Source organism: Chroicocephalus ridibundus, chromosome Z (genome assembly GCF_963924245.1).
Source record: "Chroicocephalus ridibundus chromosome Z, bChrRid1.1, whole genome shotgun sequence".
NCBI lineage: Eukaryota > Metazoa > Chordata > Aves > Charadriiformes > Laridae > Chroicocephalus > Chroicocephalus ridibundus.
Genome location: NC_086316.1, coordinates 10430769 through 10446530, shown reverse-complemented (window position 1 = coordinate 10446530; position 15762 = coordinate 10430769).

Below are 15762 nucleotides of genomic sequence, written 5' to 3'. Positions count from 1 at the left end.
GCAGAGAAAGGAAAAGTGAGGGAGGAAGAAAGGGAAGGAGGAAATCAAGGAAGGAGGGAAGGAAAGAAGAAAGAAAGAAAGAGAGGGCAGAGGGGACCGAGCGAGAAGAGGAGCCTGTGTGCCGGGTTTGGGAGGTTTGCGGAGTGCTCAGCTTGGTCCCCGTGTTCAAGTGGTGCTCCCTCCCCTGAGGTGCGGGTGGCCTTTGGTGGCTGCTGCCGCCAGCTTGGATCTGCAGTGCAGTCTGCAAACAGCAGCTGTAATTCACACCAGAATCCACTCCCTCTAGCGCATATTGGCACACCCATAATGAGGAATTCAGTGAAAATTGCCCCCAGGGACATTAGAAGATACATTTGTCAAAGGGTGGACGGAGGTTGGAAGAACAGCAGGCTGTTATGGAAAGGGAAGGTGAAGAACGGAGAAGGGTGACCAGCAAGAGGTGCTGTCACTGTGAAAGACTGCTTCGCATCAAACCAGCCTTTGCTGCCACTGATCCAAACCCAGAATGGCTCCAGAGCTCTCAGCGCCCCTGCTCGTCTTGAACTGGCGTTAAGGTGGTCAGCTGCCCGCCAGTTCTGCACATCCATTTCACTCACCGTCACGGATGCATAAGACGTTAAAGGCCTCACTGAGCACAACACCATGCTTGATAAACTCCCAGGCAACCCTGAACTTGTTTGAGACTTGCTGCTCCAACTGGATGCACATGAACTGGTGGGGGCTGATGGGGCTGGCCAAGCCAGGGTGACTGGCCAACCAGCACCCATCAAGGTACTGAAAGGGCTGGCCAACGTCATCACAGGACCTCTCTCCATTATTTTTCGACTGTCTTGGATGTCTGGATCGGTCCTAGTCGACTGGAATCTGGCAAATGATGCCCCAGTTTTCAAGAAGGGAAAGAAGGAAGACCCTGGTAACTACAGGCCTGTCAGTCTCACTGCAGTGCCTGGTAAAATTATGGAGAAGGCTCTTCCAGGGGTTCTTCAAAAACACTTGAGAGACAATGCAGGCATTGGTCATAGCCAGCTGGTGCAGCCCCATCTCAAGTTGTGTGTGCAGTTTTGTGTGCCTCATTATAAGAAGGACATCAAACTATTGGATTGTGTCAAGAGGAGGGTGACAAAGACCGTAAAGGCCTTGAGGACAAGACATAGGAGGAGCGGCTGAGGTCACTTGGTTTGTTCAGCTTGGAGAAGAGTCTAGAACTTCCTCAAGGGAGGCAGAGGAAGGGGAGGTGCTGATCTCGTCTCTCTGGTCACCAGCAATAGGACATGAGAGACTGGAATGAAGGTGCATCAGGGGAAGTTCAGATTGGACATGAGGAAAAGGTTCTTCACTGAGAGGGTGGTGAGTCTCTGGAACAGGCTGCCTGAGGAAAGGTCACAGCACCAAGCCTGGAAGAGCTCAAGGAGCTTCTGGACAAAGTTTTTAGTCATATGGTTTAGTTTTAGGTAGTTCTGCAAGGAGCAGGGAGCTGGACTTGATAGTTCTTATAGGTCCCTTCCCCAGGCATGAAGAGGAGGTGGTGGTTGTAGTTATTCTGCACTTTAGTATGGCTTTGGATACGGTCTGTCACAGCATCCTTCTGGACAAATTGTCCCGCTGTGGGATGAGCAGGTTCACGGTGTGCCGGATGAAGAACTGGCTGGACAGCAGGGTTCAAAATGTTGTAGTGAATGGGGCGACCTCTGGCTGGTGACCGCTCACCAGCGATGTTCTTCAGGGCTCAATTCTGTTCAATATTTTTACCAATGATTGGAGTTGAATGCACCGTTAGCAAGTTTGCTGATGATCCCCAGTGCAACCCAGCCAACCCAACCCAGCCACCACTGTACTTTCTCTCCAAGCTGGTGCTGAAGAGGCTTCAGCATAGAAGATGACACTTCCCCACCACAGATCTCCTGATACCGTAACTGTGGCATTTGAAGAGAACGTGAGGGCACACGGTATATGCAAAAAGATGACATTTCAGCTCGTGCCATTTGTCAACATCTGTACCTTCCCAAGTTCATGCTACTTATTCCTTCTCTTCTGGTGCTTTTTCAGTATTTCCTGTCTCACTTCCCTGCCCCTTCTCTGTGCCTGCTTGACAGCCCTCACCATAACGATGTTGGGCTGGCCGATGCCAGAGAGTGGAGAGAAACCAGGGCAGAAGTGCCGGTAGCTGGGCAGAGGGAGGGACTGGATGGAGGCGGAGGGCATGGGACCTGCGGCCAAAGCAGCTTCCCCTCCTGCCCGCTCTCCCTCGGCACCGGCTGCGCTGCGGCTGCGTGGCTGCAGCAGGATTTGCTGCGGGAGGAGGCACCACCGACATGGCCCGGGGGCTGCGGGGGCCCATGGCCGTGCCCCCCAGCAGGCTGGTGCCTGCCGGGGTGGGGACAGGGAGAGGCAGCAGGAGAAGGGGCAGAAAGCAGCATCCAGAGACTGTGTCTGGGAAATGGGGTTTTATTTCCTTCTTGAGGAAGGGAGGGTTGCTGGAGCCCCGCTAGCGCCGCCGGCGGGGCGGCTTCTTGCAGGGCTGGGGAGAATCCTGGGGGCTGGGGGCCCTCCTCTTTGGGGGGCGCCGGGGCCCCCCGGCCGAGCGGTGCCTGCCCTGTGCAGGAGCGGAGGGGCTGCGGCTGCCGCCCTGGGCAGAGGGACCTGCCACCGCCGCCTCCCCCGGCTCCTCCTGGGGCTGCTCCTGCTCCGCCGGAATGGGCGCAGATTGGGGGCAGCCGGGACCCCTGCGCAGAGCGGCTTGTGACGTGCTGGGGCGCTCCTCCACGTCGGAATCCGCAGGGCCGCTGGAAGAGGCCGGTTGTGGGGCAGGAGTCTCCTCTCGGGAGCTGCTGGAGCTGGTGGGGCTGGACGTGGTGGGTCTGGAACTGGTGGAGCTGGAGCTGCTGGAGCTGGAGCTGCTGGGGCCGGCACTGGCCGCACGGCCCTCGTCCTCCTCCTCCCCAGCAGCAAGGGTGCGCAGCAGCCTTCGGGCCTCCTCGCTGCACCGACGCACAATGACACGGATGAGGCCGTGGACCAGCGGCGCTGTGTGTTCCTGCAGGCCAGGCTGCGTCCGCTGCACCACGGCCTCCTCGTCCAGTCCGCAGAAGCACAGGGCCTGCAGGATCAGGCTTTCTGCTCCTGTTGCCAGCCACCACTGTTCCCCAAATACTGCCTCCAGCTCCCGGCGCAGCCAGGGCAGCACGGGGTCGAGGAGATGCCTGTTTCGCTGGAAAAGTTCTGCCCAAATCTCAGGCAGGAGGCCACCCACGGTAGCCCTGGCCTCTGTCCTCGCAGGCCCCTGCTCTCCCCGCAGCGGTGTCCCCTGTGAAGAGGATGGAGGAGACGCCGCGGGGCGATGGGTGCTGCTGGTGGCCGGAGACGCCGCGGGGCGATGGGTGCTGCTGGTGGCCGGGCTGGTGGGAGCTCTGCCTGCCTGGCTGCTGCCCTGTGGTGACCCTTCGGAGGACACGATGACACACTGCAGATAGTCGTTGTCTCCCCGCACAGAAAACCTGACCTCCTCCATCCGTCCTCTACAGAGTGGGCAACTTAATGATTTTTTTGCCCACCGCAGGATGCATCCCACGCAGAACTGGTGGAGACAGGGCAGCACAGAAGCGACGCCATCTTGAGCATCGCAGCAGATGGTGCAGCTCCACTCTGTCTCCGCGGCCATCTTTGTGCTCCACAGCGGGTTGGGGAGAGCTGAGGATGAGGAGCTGCTCCCCCTCGCTGGCGACGGCGCTGCCAAAGGCTGTTGCGCGCTGCAAAATGGAGATGTGCCATGGTCACTGGCTGTCCCAGGGAGGGCAGGGGAGGGGAGGAGAGGGGAGGAAGAAATGCCCAGCCCCTGGAGAAGGACACCCTGCCGGATCCCCCAGCCCCACCGCCCGCCCCACGGGCACCCCGGGGGCACGTTTCCCCCACAGCTCACCTCCGCTGCTGCGAGCGCGCCCCGCGGTGCCCGGCTGCCTGAACCAGGCAGGGCCGGGGAAACACAGGGGGTGGCTCCGGGACGGGCACCGAGAGCTGCTGACGGCAGCCCCCAAAGCACCACCCAGCACCAGGAGAAGCCTCGCTCGGCGCTCCACACCTCGCAGGCACGCTCGGCAGGAGTCCAGGCACGAGCCAGGCTGGACCAGGCTCTGCCGGCGACCGAATATAAGCAGCCAGGGACGTGAGGTCACAATCCACCACGTGACATCACCGTTCACGCCATGGTGATGTCACAATGGGCCACCGTTGTGACATTTAGCAGGTGCACAGCATCAGCTAGAACGAGGGAGTTCAGGCTGGAGACCAGGGGCCACCTCTCCCCCATGAGGACAGTCTGGCAGTGGGGCATGTTGCCGTCTCCATGCTTGGAGGGTTTTAAGCCCCAGCTGGACAAAGCCCTGAGCACCTGGTCTGACCCCAGGGCTGACTCTGCTTTGGGCAGGAGGTTGCACCAGAGACCTCCCAAGGTCCCTTCAAGCCTGAGCTCTTCCGTGGTCCTGTGGGATGGCTGTCACGTCTGTTATTCTGTCAGTACATAAGAATCTGTTTCCCCACAAGAGCTTTGGCGTTGCTTTAGCACTGCTTCACACTGGCAAGCTTTCCCCAGGCGAAGAGCTTCATCAGCCCCACTGTTTGCACACCCATGCGTCCTGCTGTCAGTGGGAGTTGTCTGGCCTCAGCGAGCAGCCCCCCGCGTCCAGCTGGGAGAGGAAGCCACTGCCGGGGCCCTCAGGCACAGCCAGGGTGGGGGGACCCCTCCTTGATGTCCCCACGCCAACACCCCACAGCAGGGTCCAGGCCTCCAAAGATGCTCCTTCCCAGCGGGCAGAGCTGGGGATGGCTCTTGTGGCACGGGGAGCAGTCACGGGCAGTGGGGGCAGCCAGCAGGCAGCAGGGCTGATGGCCAGTTGGGTCCCCATGGGATCTGCGGCCAGAGCAGCTTCCCCTCCTGCCCGCTCTCCCTCGGCACCGGCTGCGCTGCGGCTGCGTGGCTGCAGCAGGATTTGCTGCGGGAGGAGGCACCACCGACATGGCCCGGGGGCTGCGGGGGCCCATGGCCGTGCCCCCCAGCAGGCTGGTGCCCGCCGGGGTGGGGACAGGGAGAGGCAGCAGGAGAAGGGGCAGAAAGCAGCACCCAGAGAGCGTGTCTGGGAAATGGGGTTTTATTTCCTTCTTGTGGAAGGGAGGGTTGCTGGAGCCCCGCTAGCGCCGCCGGCGGGGCGGCTTCTTGCAGGGCTGGGGAGAATCCTGGGGGCTGGGGGCCCTCCTCTTTGGGGGGCGCCGGGGCCCCCCGGCCGAGCGGTGCCTGCCCTGTGCGGGAGCGGAGGGGCTGCGGCTGCCGCCCTGGGCAGAGGGACCTGCCACCGCCGCCTCCCCCGGCTCCTCCTGGGGCTGCTCCTGCTCCGCCGGAATGGGCGCAGATTGGGGGCAGCCGGGACCCCTGCGCAGAGCGGCTTGTGACGTGCTGGGGCGCTCCTCCACGTCGGAATCCGCAGGGCCGCTGGAAGAGGCCGGTTGTGGGGCAGGAGTCTCCTCTCGGGAGCTGCTGGAGCTGGTGGGGCTGGACGTGGTGGGTCTGGAACTGGTGGAGCTGGAGCTGCTGGAGCTGGAGCTGCTGGGGCCGGCACTGGCCGCACGGCCCTCGTCCTCCTCCTCCCCAGCAGCAAGGGTGCGCAGCAGCCTTCGGGCCTCCTCGCTGCACCGACGCACAATGACACGGATGAGGCCGTGGACCAGCGGCGCTGTGTGTTCCTGCAGGCCAGGCTGCGTCCGCTGCACCACGGCCTCCTCGTCCAGTCCGCAGAAGCACAGGGCCTGCAGGATCAGGCTTTCTGCTCCTGTTGCCAGCCACCACTGTTCCCCAAATACTGCCTCCAGCTCCCGGCGCAGCCAGGGCAGCACGGGGTTGAGGAGATGCTTGTTTCGCTGGAAAAGTTCTGCCCAAATCTCAGGCAGGAGGCCACCCACGGTAGCCCTGGCCTCTGTCCTCACAGGCCCCTGCTCTCCCCGCAGCGGTGTCCCCTGTGAAGAGGATGGAGGAGACGCCGCGGGGCGATGGGTGCTGCTGGTGCCCGGAGACGCCGCGGGGCGATGGGTGCTGCTGGTGGCCGGGCTGGTGGGAGCTCTGCCTGCCTGGCTGCTGCCCTGTGGTGACCCTTCGGAGGACACGATGACACACTGCAGATAGTCGTTGTCTCCCCGCACAGAAAACCTGACCTCCTCCATCCGTCCTCTACAGAGTGGGCAACTTAATGATTTTTTTGCCCACCGCAGGATGCATCCCACGCAGAACTGGTGGAGACAGGGCAGCACAGAAGCGACGCCATCTTGAGCATCGCAGCAGATGGTGCAGCTCCACTCTGTCTCCGCGGCCATCTTTGTGCTCCACAGCGGGTTGGGGAGAGCTGAGGATGAGGAGCTGCTCCCCCTCGCTGGCGACGGCGCTGCCAAAGGCTGTTGCGCGCTGCAAAATGGAGATGTGCCATGGTCACTGGCTGTCCCAGGGAGGGCAGGGGAGGGGAGGAGAGGGGAGGAAGAAATGCCCAGCCCCTGGAGAAGGACACCCTGCCGGATCCCCCAGCCCCACCGCCCGCCCCACAGGCACCCCGGGGGCACGTTTCCCCCACAGCTCACCTCCGCTGCTGCGAGCGCGCCCCGCGGTGCCCGGCTGCCTGAACCAGGCAGGGCCGGGGAAACACAGGGGGTGGCTCCGGGACGGGCACCGAGAGCTGCTGACGGCAGCCCCCAAAGCACCACCCAGCACCAGGAGAAGCCTCGCTCGGCGCTCCACACCTCGCAGGCACGCTCGGCAGGAGTCCAGGCACGAGCCAGGCTGGACCAGGCTCTGCCGGCGACCGAATATAAGCAGCCAGGGACGTGAGGTCACAATCCACCACGTGACATCACCGTTCACGCCATGGTGATGTCACAATGGGCCACCGTTGTGACATTTAGCAGGTGCACAGCATCAGCTAGAACGAGGGAGTTCAGGCTGGAGACCAGGGGCCACCTCTCCCCCATGAGGACAGTCTGGCAGTGGGGCATGTTGCCGTCTCCACGCTTGGAGGGTTTTAAGCCCCAGCTGGACAAAGCCCTGAGCACCTGGTCTGACCCCAGGGCTGACTCTGCTTTGGGCAGGAGGTTGCACCAGAGACCTCCCAAGGTCCCTTCAAGCCTGAGCTCTTCCGTGGTCCTGTGGGATGGCTGTCACTCTGACAAGCTGTCCCCAGGAGAAGAGCTTCATCAGCCCTGCCATTAGCACACCCATCTGTCCTGCTGGTGGTGGGAGTTTTCCGGCCTCTGGCGTGCAGCCCCCTGTGCCCAGCTGGGAGAAAAAGCCCCGGGTTGCGGGGATCCCTCCCTGATGTCCCCACACCAACACCCCACAGCAGGGTCCAAGGCTCTGAGGCTGCTCCTTCCCAGCAGGCTCTTGTGGCACTGGGACCAGTCACAGGTAGTGGGGGCAGCCAGTGGAGAGCACGGGGATGCCAATTTGGGTCCCGATTGGACGTGTGGCCAAACCAGCAGTAGTTGAGTTCTAAATCATTAACAATAGGAGAAAAACTGCCAGTAAAACTTCAACCCTGGGTATTGGGAGAGCAGACTTTGGTCTGCTGGGGGAGCTAGTTAGAAAGGTCCCCTGGGAATCTGCTTTTGAAGGCATTGAGGTCCAGGAATGAATGCTGATCAGTTTTTAAGAGTCATCTCTTATGAGCGCAGTTAGCAGGTAATTCCAACGTGTCAGAAGTCGAGCAAGTGGGGCAGAAAGCTGGCTTGTCTGAGCAGGATCTTCTTCTAGAACTTAGGTGGAAAAGGCAAGTTTATGGACATTGGAAGCAAGGCCAGGCAAGATGGGAGGACTACAGAGAGGGAGAAAATTTTTGCCGTCAAAGCTCAATTAGAGTTCAAGCTGTTCAGCACTGTGAAGGACAACAGAAAGGGCTTTTTAAAATATGTTAACAACAAAAGGAGAATCAGATGCACATGAATCAATGGGGGCTGATGGGATTCAGGTGGTCAGCTGCCCGCCAGTTCTGCACATCCATTTCACTCACCGTCACGGATGCATAAGACGTTAAAGGCCTCACTGAGCACAACACCATGCTTGATAAACTCCCAGGCAACCCTGAACTTGTTTGAGACTTGCTGCTCCAGCTGGATGCACATGAACTGATGGGGGCTGATGGGGCTGGCCAAGCCAGGGTGACTGGCCAACCAGCACCCATCAAGGTACTGAAAGGGCTGGCCAACGTCATCACAGGACCTCTCTCCATTATTTTTCAACTGTCTTGGATGTCTGGATCGGTCCTAGTCGACTGGAATCTGGCAAATGATGCCCCAGTTTTCAAGAAGGGAAAGAAGGAAGACCCTGGTAACTACAGGCCTGTCAGTCTCACTGCAGTGCCTGGTAAAATTATGGAGAAGGCTCTTCCAGGGGTTCTTTGAAAACACTTGAGAGACAATGCAGGCATTGGTCATAGCCAGCAGGGGTTCACAAGGGGAAAATCCTGCTTAAGCAACTTAATTTCCTTTCAAAATAAGGTCACCCATCTAGTTGACCGGGGAAGCAAGTGGATGTGGTGCGTCTGGATTTTAGCAAAGCTTTTGGTACTGTCTCTCAGAGTACCCTTCTGGATAAACTGTCCAGCACACAGCTGGACAAGTCCCTAATATGTTGGGTGAGCAATTGGCTGATGGGTCAGGCTCAAAGGGTTATAGTAAATGGTGGCCAGTCACCCCAGGGCTCAATTTTAAGGCCAGTGCCCTGGGGGTACCAGCCAATAATTATAATTAAGGGTGTGTATCTCTCTGGTTTGAACCATAGAAATATTCCTAAGAGTTTGTAGGCCTGTGTGCTGGCTTTGTAGATTACCACCTTGTCGGAGGACGTCGGAGTGGGAGACGGACCCGGAGTAACGATGGAATCTCAATATGAGTATGATTGTTCTCCCTTTATTTATGTTTCACAGAGAATATATAGACAGACAATAAGAACAAGCGATAGCAACAGATATGTGATTGGTTACAACTTATGTTTAGGTGATTAAGGCAATTATTCCATTGGTACACGTCCTGTGTCCACCCCTGGCTACGAAGCACAACTTTCTTTCTCTATTCACAGATGTGGTTCCCCTTATCTTGTTTGCTGACTTGTTACTTCTGCTCCTTGAGGAATTTCAAGGATAGTTCATGGTCACATTCCTGCTTATAGTTAAACAGGCTTCTCCTCAAGGCTCATGTGAGAGGCTGGATTGTTCATCGCAATCAGATCATGTCCCTTCGAACTCAGCCATTCCTCCACAAATCCCCCTTCTTGTTTTTGAACAATCCAGGCTTGGTTTACTACCTTTACTATAGCTCTCTTAACACACGAAAGGAGTACACATAAACACAAACCTATAACTACAAGAACTAGTACAATACGCAAACCTTCAACAAGCAATCCTAACAGCCATGGTGGCATCCTTCCAAACAAATTAGTTAGCCAGTCATCTAGAAAGTTATGACTTTGATGAATCTTGTTTGCATGTTCTTTTAGCCACTGCAACTGTTTGTGAATAGATTCGCTATTATCGGACAGATTCATACAGCACATACCTTCAAAATCTTCACAACCATGCCCTTGGGCTAATAACAAAAAATCAATCGCTGCTCTATTTTGCAAAATTGCATGGCGCATGCTATTTTGATCTTCCAGCAACTTTTCGATAATCTCCGTGGTGACATTTGCCTGTTTTACAGCCCAACAAGCCAATCGTCCTACGGCCTTTAAAGCCCTGCCTGCCGCTGCTCCAGGCACGAACAATGATAAAAACACTCTTTCAGTGGCACTAAGTAAGGTTATTTCATCATTGCAATTTGGTGTGAGACCCATAACATTGCGCTTTAGGCGTCTGGAATGGGAATCCTTGGTTACTTTCTTCCACCAAATCATATTTGGGGCTAATAATGTTAGTTTACCAAAATAGCATGGACCACCCACCACGTTTTTCGGAATTCCCTGCCATGCTCGGTCACCACATATTAAGAACACATTTGGTGGCAGAGCTTTTGGGGTGCCATTATTCCAGAGAGGCATTGGTTGTTTCATTTCAGCCCCATAGGCTCCCAGGCCATCTCTGCTTGTGTCATTTGTGCCGCAGAAGGAATTTCGATTTTGATAGTCATAATAAGGTGTCTTAGACGTAACATTTGTCCATCCTGTCCAATCTAATGTTCGAAAAGCATTCAAACCCTTGACGCCAGGTCCTCCAAAAAATATACAAGTTTGGGTCCAATTTTTTGAGGTGTTGCCAATTCTCATAGACCCTAACAGATCCAACTCTTGGGGGTCCCAGGGCAACGTAACATTCAAGCCATCAATGAGCTTGGCGCTACACTGACTAACGCTTGAGGAGGTACTACATTTATTGATACTATAGGAGCGAAATTCCTCTACCTTAAAGCCGGGTATTCCTACCAAGCATGTTCTAAAAGGCTCTGTAGCAGAAGCAAGTGATAAGCAAAAGGCTTGCTGCCCTGTTCTGTTCGCCCAGGTAACCCACATGTTTTCCCTGGGTTCAATCTGGTAGAGAGCTAATACCGTCGGGGTCATCATCCCTAGGATCAGGATCTTGAGCATCTTGGTTGTCAGGTGGATCCTGTTGAGTCAGAGCAGGTTTTACGGACCGACTGGGCACCCACACTAGACCGTGATCTGTGGAAACACACATATAACCTCGACCATTAAAGATAACTGGGACAGGTCCCATCCAGACTCCAGAAACTGGATCTTTATACATTACTTTAAGTTGCGGGATTATTGTTGCACTGTTAAATTTAAGATTCTGGTGATGGACTACCACTGGGGGCTCTTCCCTATCACCCATGAGACAGAGAAAGTTCAATGTAAAGAGCACTCGATGTAACCTTTGTTGGGCATCCGTTTCTATTCCCTTTTGTCTATCTAGATAGTCTTTCAATACCTGGTGCGTGCGTTCCACTAACCCTTGTCCTGTAGGTGAGTGCGGGATTCCCGTTGTATGCTCGACCCCCCATCTCTGCAAAAATGCCCTAACCTTTTGGCTAACATAAGCAGGTCCATTGTCGGTTTTGATGCGCTCAGGTACACCCAGTACTGCAAAGCCGGCAAGCAAATGTTTACATATGTGATGCGCTTTTTCCCCGGGTAATGCAGTTGCCCAAACCATTTTTGAAAAAGTATCAATGGTTACGTGCACATACCTCAAACGACCAAATTCTGAGATATGCGTAACATCCGTCTGCCATAATTCTAAGGCTTTCAGCCCTTTTGGGTTCACTCCTACCCCTATCCCTGGACCATGGTTCCCGCACTTTGGACAAGCTTGAATGATGCCTCGAGCCTCACTGTTGGTTAAATTAAACTGTCTTTTTAACCCTTTGGCATTCTGGTGAAAATTCTCATGACTCTGCCTAGCCTGCTGGAATTTATCCGTTGGGGGCACATGGCAAGCAGAACTAACCAGGCTATCAGCAAGTTGGTTGCCCTGACCTAATCCTAAATTCAACTGATGGCTATGAATGTGTACAACACAACAGGCAGCTGTTCGTTGGTCAAGAACAGATCTCATCTGGATAAATAAACTCCCCAGTCGATGATTAACGGTTTCTCGGAGTAGAGCGTCTTCCAAGCGTGGCACTACTCCAGCCACGTATAAGGAGTCTGTTACCACATTCAAGGGAATGTTCAACCAGTTATTTAAGGCCCAAACTACCGCGGTTAGTTCCAATGTTTGAAGGGAATCTTGGGTGTCTCCGTTAATGATATGCTGACACCATTGACCTTTTTCCTGCCAAACACAGGCTGCACGCCGCAAGCGTCTACCTGCATCTGTATATACAGTGATACCATCGGACAGTGGGTCTCTCTGTACTTTAGGTTTTTCTATCCACTGATTTCTTTTTAAAACTTGCCATAGCTTTCCCTGGGGCTGTTGTGAATGAACTCTCCCGCTATATCCTAGCAAGGCCTCTTGTATGGCAATGTCATTGCGCAGCCACCATTCTAAGTGTCCGGTGTTGACAGGTATGCTAATGTCCTCTGGTTCTTTACCACTGATTTCTATAATTCGGGATCGACCCTTCCGTATCAGTTCCCCTATTGCTTCAGTTCTCGTTTGAATACTCGTTTTTGGTTGTACCCCTAAAAATATCCATTCCAAAATATGGAACATATCCTCTTTTGTTCTCTTTCCCTCACATTTGTCAGTGGCATCACCCACAGGGGCGGCGGGAGGATTCATATCCTCCTTTCTGTTTTGCCACTGACAAATGACAGCATATGGTGACTCTTTGGTATTACATATGAGTAAGGATATAGCCAACAGCAAAAGGCGCCGAGACGACCATGTTGATTGCAGCTTTTGCGCAATACGTTGTAGCGCTGCTTGTTGCACCGGTGTTAAAATGACGCTATCCGCTGGATGATTGCCTCTTAGCAACTCTGTCAAGGGGGCAATATCGGTGTTTGAGATGCCTACGCAACTCCGCACCCATTGAACGTCTCCTAGCAGTGTCTGGACATCAGTTAAGGTGCGCAACTGGGTAGCTATTTCCGTCTTCTGAGGTCGAATTTTAGAGTCTATGATAGACCAGCCAAGATATATCCAAGGAGCCGTACGCTGCACCTTTTCAGGAGCAATAACAAGTCCTTTCTTCGATAATATGTCGGTGAGCTGCCATAATGACTCATCAGTAAAGGGCTCTTTCTGGCAACAGAGAATGTCATCCATATAATGATAGATGATTGTCTCTGGCCACTGGCTCCGCAGTGGCTGCAACGCCCATGCCACATAAAGTTGACATAGGGTAGGTGAATTCTTCATCCCTTGTGGCAACACAACCCATTCATAACGGTCTACAGGTGAAGCTTTGTTAACTGCTGGTACTGAGAAGGCAAATCGCTGCGTGTCTTGAGGATGCAAAGGAATGGTGAAGAAACAGTCTTTTAAATCTACTATCAAAATGTGCCAGCCACTTGGCAGCTTGCTTGGGGATGGCATCCCAGGCTGTAATGCACCCATAGTCTGCATTTGCGCATTAACTTTGCGCAGGTCATGTAGAAGTCTCCATTTTCCACTCTTCTTTGGGATTACAAAAATGGGAGTATTCCAAGGACTAACCGAGGGTTTAATATGACCAGCTGCAAGCTGCTCAGCAATTAATTGTCTGGCTATTTGCAGTCGCTCTTCTGTCATGGGCCACTGGTCAACCCACACAGGTGCATCGGAAATCCAAGTCAGCGGTGGGTTGGGCGACTGCTCACCAGTGCCCGTGATGGAAAATGGTTCGTTGTCAATACTGCTCCGATCTGACTTAACACATCACGACCGATCAAGGCATTCAGTGTTCCTGGCAACGGTAGCACATAAACTTTCAGGCTTACTTGTTGGCCTTCTGGGAATTTCAACTTTATTGGCTGTTTGCTGATCCAAGGCGTGGAATGCCCTCCAATGCCATTAATAGACGATGTTGGCGGTTCTACAGACCAACCTACTGGCCATATATCTCGACTTATGATTGTAACATCGGCTCCGGTATCTAACATGGCAAGAATCTTCTTAGCTTGGCCATTTTGTGAGATGGTTATCTCTATCTCGGGACGTTGGTTCATCTGTGTGGTAAAGCAAACGGCAGGTCCCGTAGATCCAAAACCTCGATCACCACGATACGGTTCTGATTCTGAAGTATAGCCTAATGGATTATCAATGGCAATTATTTGAGCAATTCGGCTACCTTTAGGAATGAACAAGGGAGGACAAACAGTGTAAACCATAACATAAATGCGACCTGTATAGTCAGCGTCGATTACGCCAGGCAATACAATCAGTCCTTTTATTCCTGCTGATGATCGACCCAGTAATAGCCCCCCAATAGCACTGGTCTGGTGAAATAAGGGCCCCATTGCGTTACTGGGAACTTTTTGAACTTTAGAGTCAATAAGAGTAACATCTACTGTAGTTTCCACGTCGATCCCCATACTCCCTCGGGTTGCTGGTTGGTGTTGTTGAAGAAAACCTTTATTTCGCTCTGAGGGTTTATTTGTGTCTGCACGCGGCCACTCTCCGCGCTCGCTTTCCAGTTTCCCGTACAAGCTCTTGTGGCATGAGTGGTCTTTTGACACTTATCGCACCATACGACTTTGCGGCAATGACGTTTAACGTGGCCGGACTCCCCACAACGGTAACAGTTCCCGCGGAAGGGCCCACCAGATGATTTCAATGATTTCTTTTGTACAACTGCGGCCAAAGGCTGCACAATTTCTCGGACAGCTCCTTGCACAGCGGCGGCGACTGTAGAACTCTGCCGCTGAGCTTCAGCTCTTTCTACTCTCATCAACATTTCTTCAACGCCTGCTCCTTTAGGCAGACTGGCTAAAATCTGCCTGGTCATTTTATTGGCATTGTCAAAGGCCAATATTTTAAACATTTGTTGTTTATTATTATCATCTAAATCGGGATGATTCATGACAGCGTCCCACAACCGGTCAACAAAATGACTATATTTTTCAGTAGCTCCTTGCATCATCATACTGAATGATGGACTGGCAGATCCGGGTAGGCCGAGAAAGGCTTCCAGAGCTAGTTGCGCAGATCGCTGCAACAGGTTTGCCGGGAATGTCAATTGTACATCCAAATTACCATATGGTCCAGCTCCTGTAAACATATCGGCTGTTACTCCTCTCAGAGGATCACCTTCTCCCTGCCAACGAGCAGCTTCATTCATAGCTCGCTGTTGCCAGGATGACTCCCACAGCAGGAATTGTGTTGGAGTAAGTAACAGTCTCATCAGATTACGACAATCATATGGACACATCAGGTCAGCCGAAAAAATCCAGCTAACGATCTGTCGGGTAGCTTCAGATTTTACTCCATAGGTTGAAATGGTGGTACGTGCTTGCTGCAGGATTTTCCAATCATGTGGTTCCCACTTTCCCGTACCATTAGCATGCACAACAGGACAGGCAAGCGGTGGAGCACCGCCCAAGCTAGCAGCTGCTCCCCATTGTCCCTCTAGTATAGCGTCTCTAATGATACCACTCCATCGCATGGTTCTTGGAGGCACCGTAGGGTTCATTAACCAGGAAGGTCTATTATCTGTTGGTTTAATAGTTGTTTCTAACTTCTCAAGCCGCTGTAGCACGGACTGTAACAGTCCATCCGTGGCATCGGGTGCTGATGTCTTACTCCTGCCAGCAGGTGGAGATGGCGGCCTAGACGATTCAGTGGACGAGGGCAACGGTGGATACAAGGGGGCCGGAGTCGCCGGGGGGGGCGACCGGAGAGGCGGTGCCGCAGGCGGAGTTGTTGAAATTGACAGGGGCGGTGCTGCAGGCGGAGGTCTGCACGTCGCTCCTCCCAGATCGATGAGGTCAGACGTAGCTTTTGCCTCCTCCCCTACTGGAATTTTTGCTGGCGGCACTTCCGCATGATGGTTATTGTCTGATTCTGGCTGCGCCGCAGCCACTTCCTCTTTCCCCGCACTTTGCAAAGGTTCAGGCAACAAGTCCCTCCCTCTCTCAGTCGGGCCCGGAATTTCTCTCGCTCGAATCTCCGCCACAGATTGACAGACTGTCCCAGTCATTCCTTTAACAGCGGGCAGACTGAGAAGCCGCGCAATAGGTCCCGGCTTACTTGTAGGTGGTGTAACAGCGGCTCCGGTACTTAACATTTGAGCCGCTGCACAAGCTACTTCTCGCTCCGCTTTCATGGCTTTCAAAGTCTCTAACACTGTATTCCATAGCCCACGGACGGCTTTTATTTC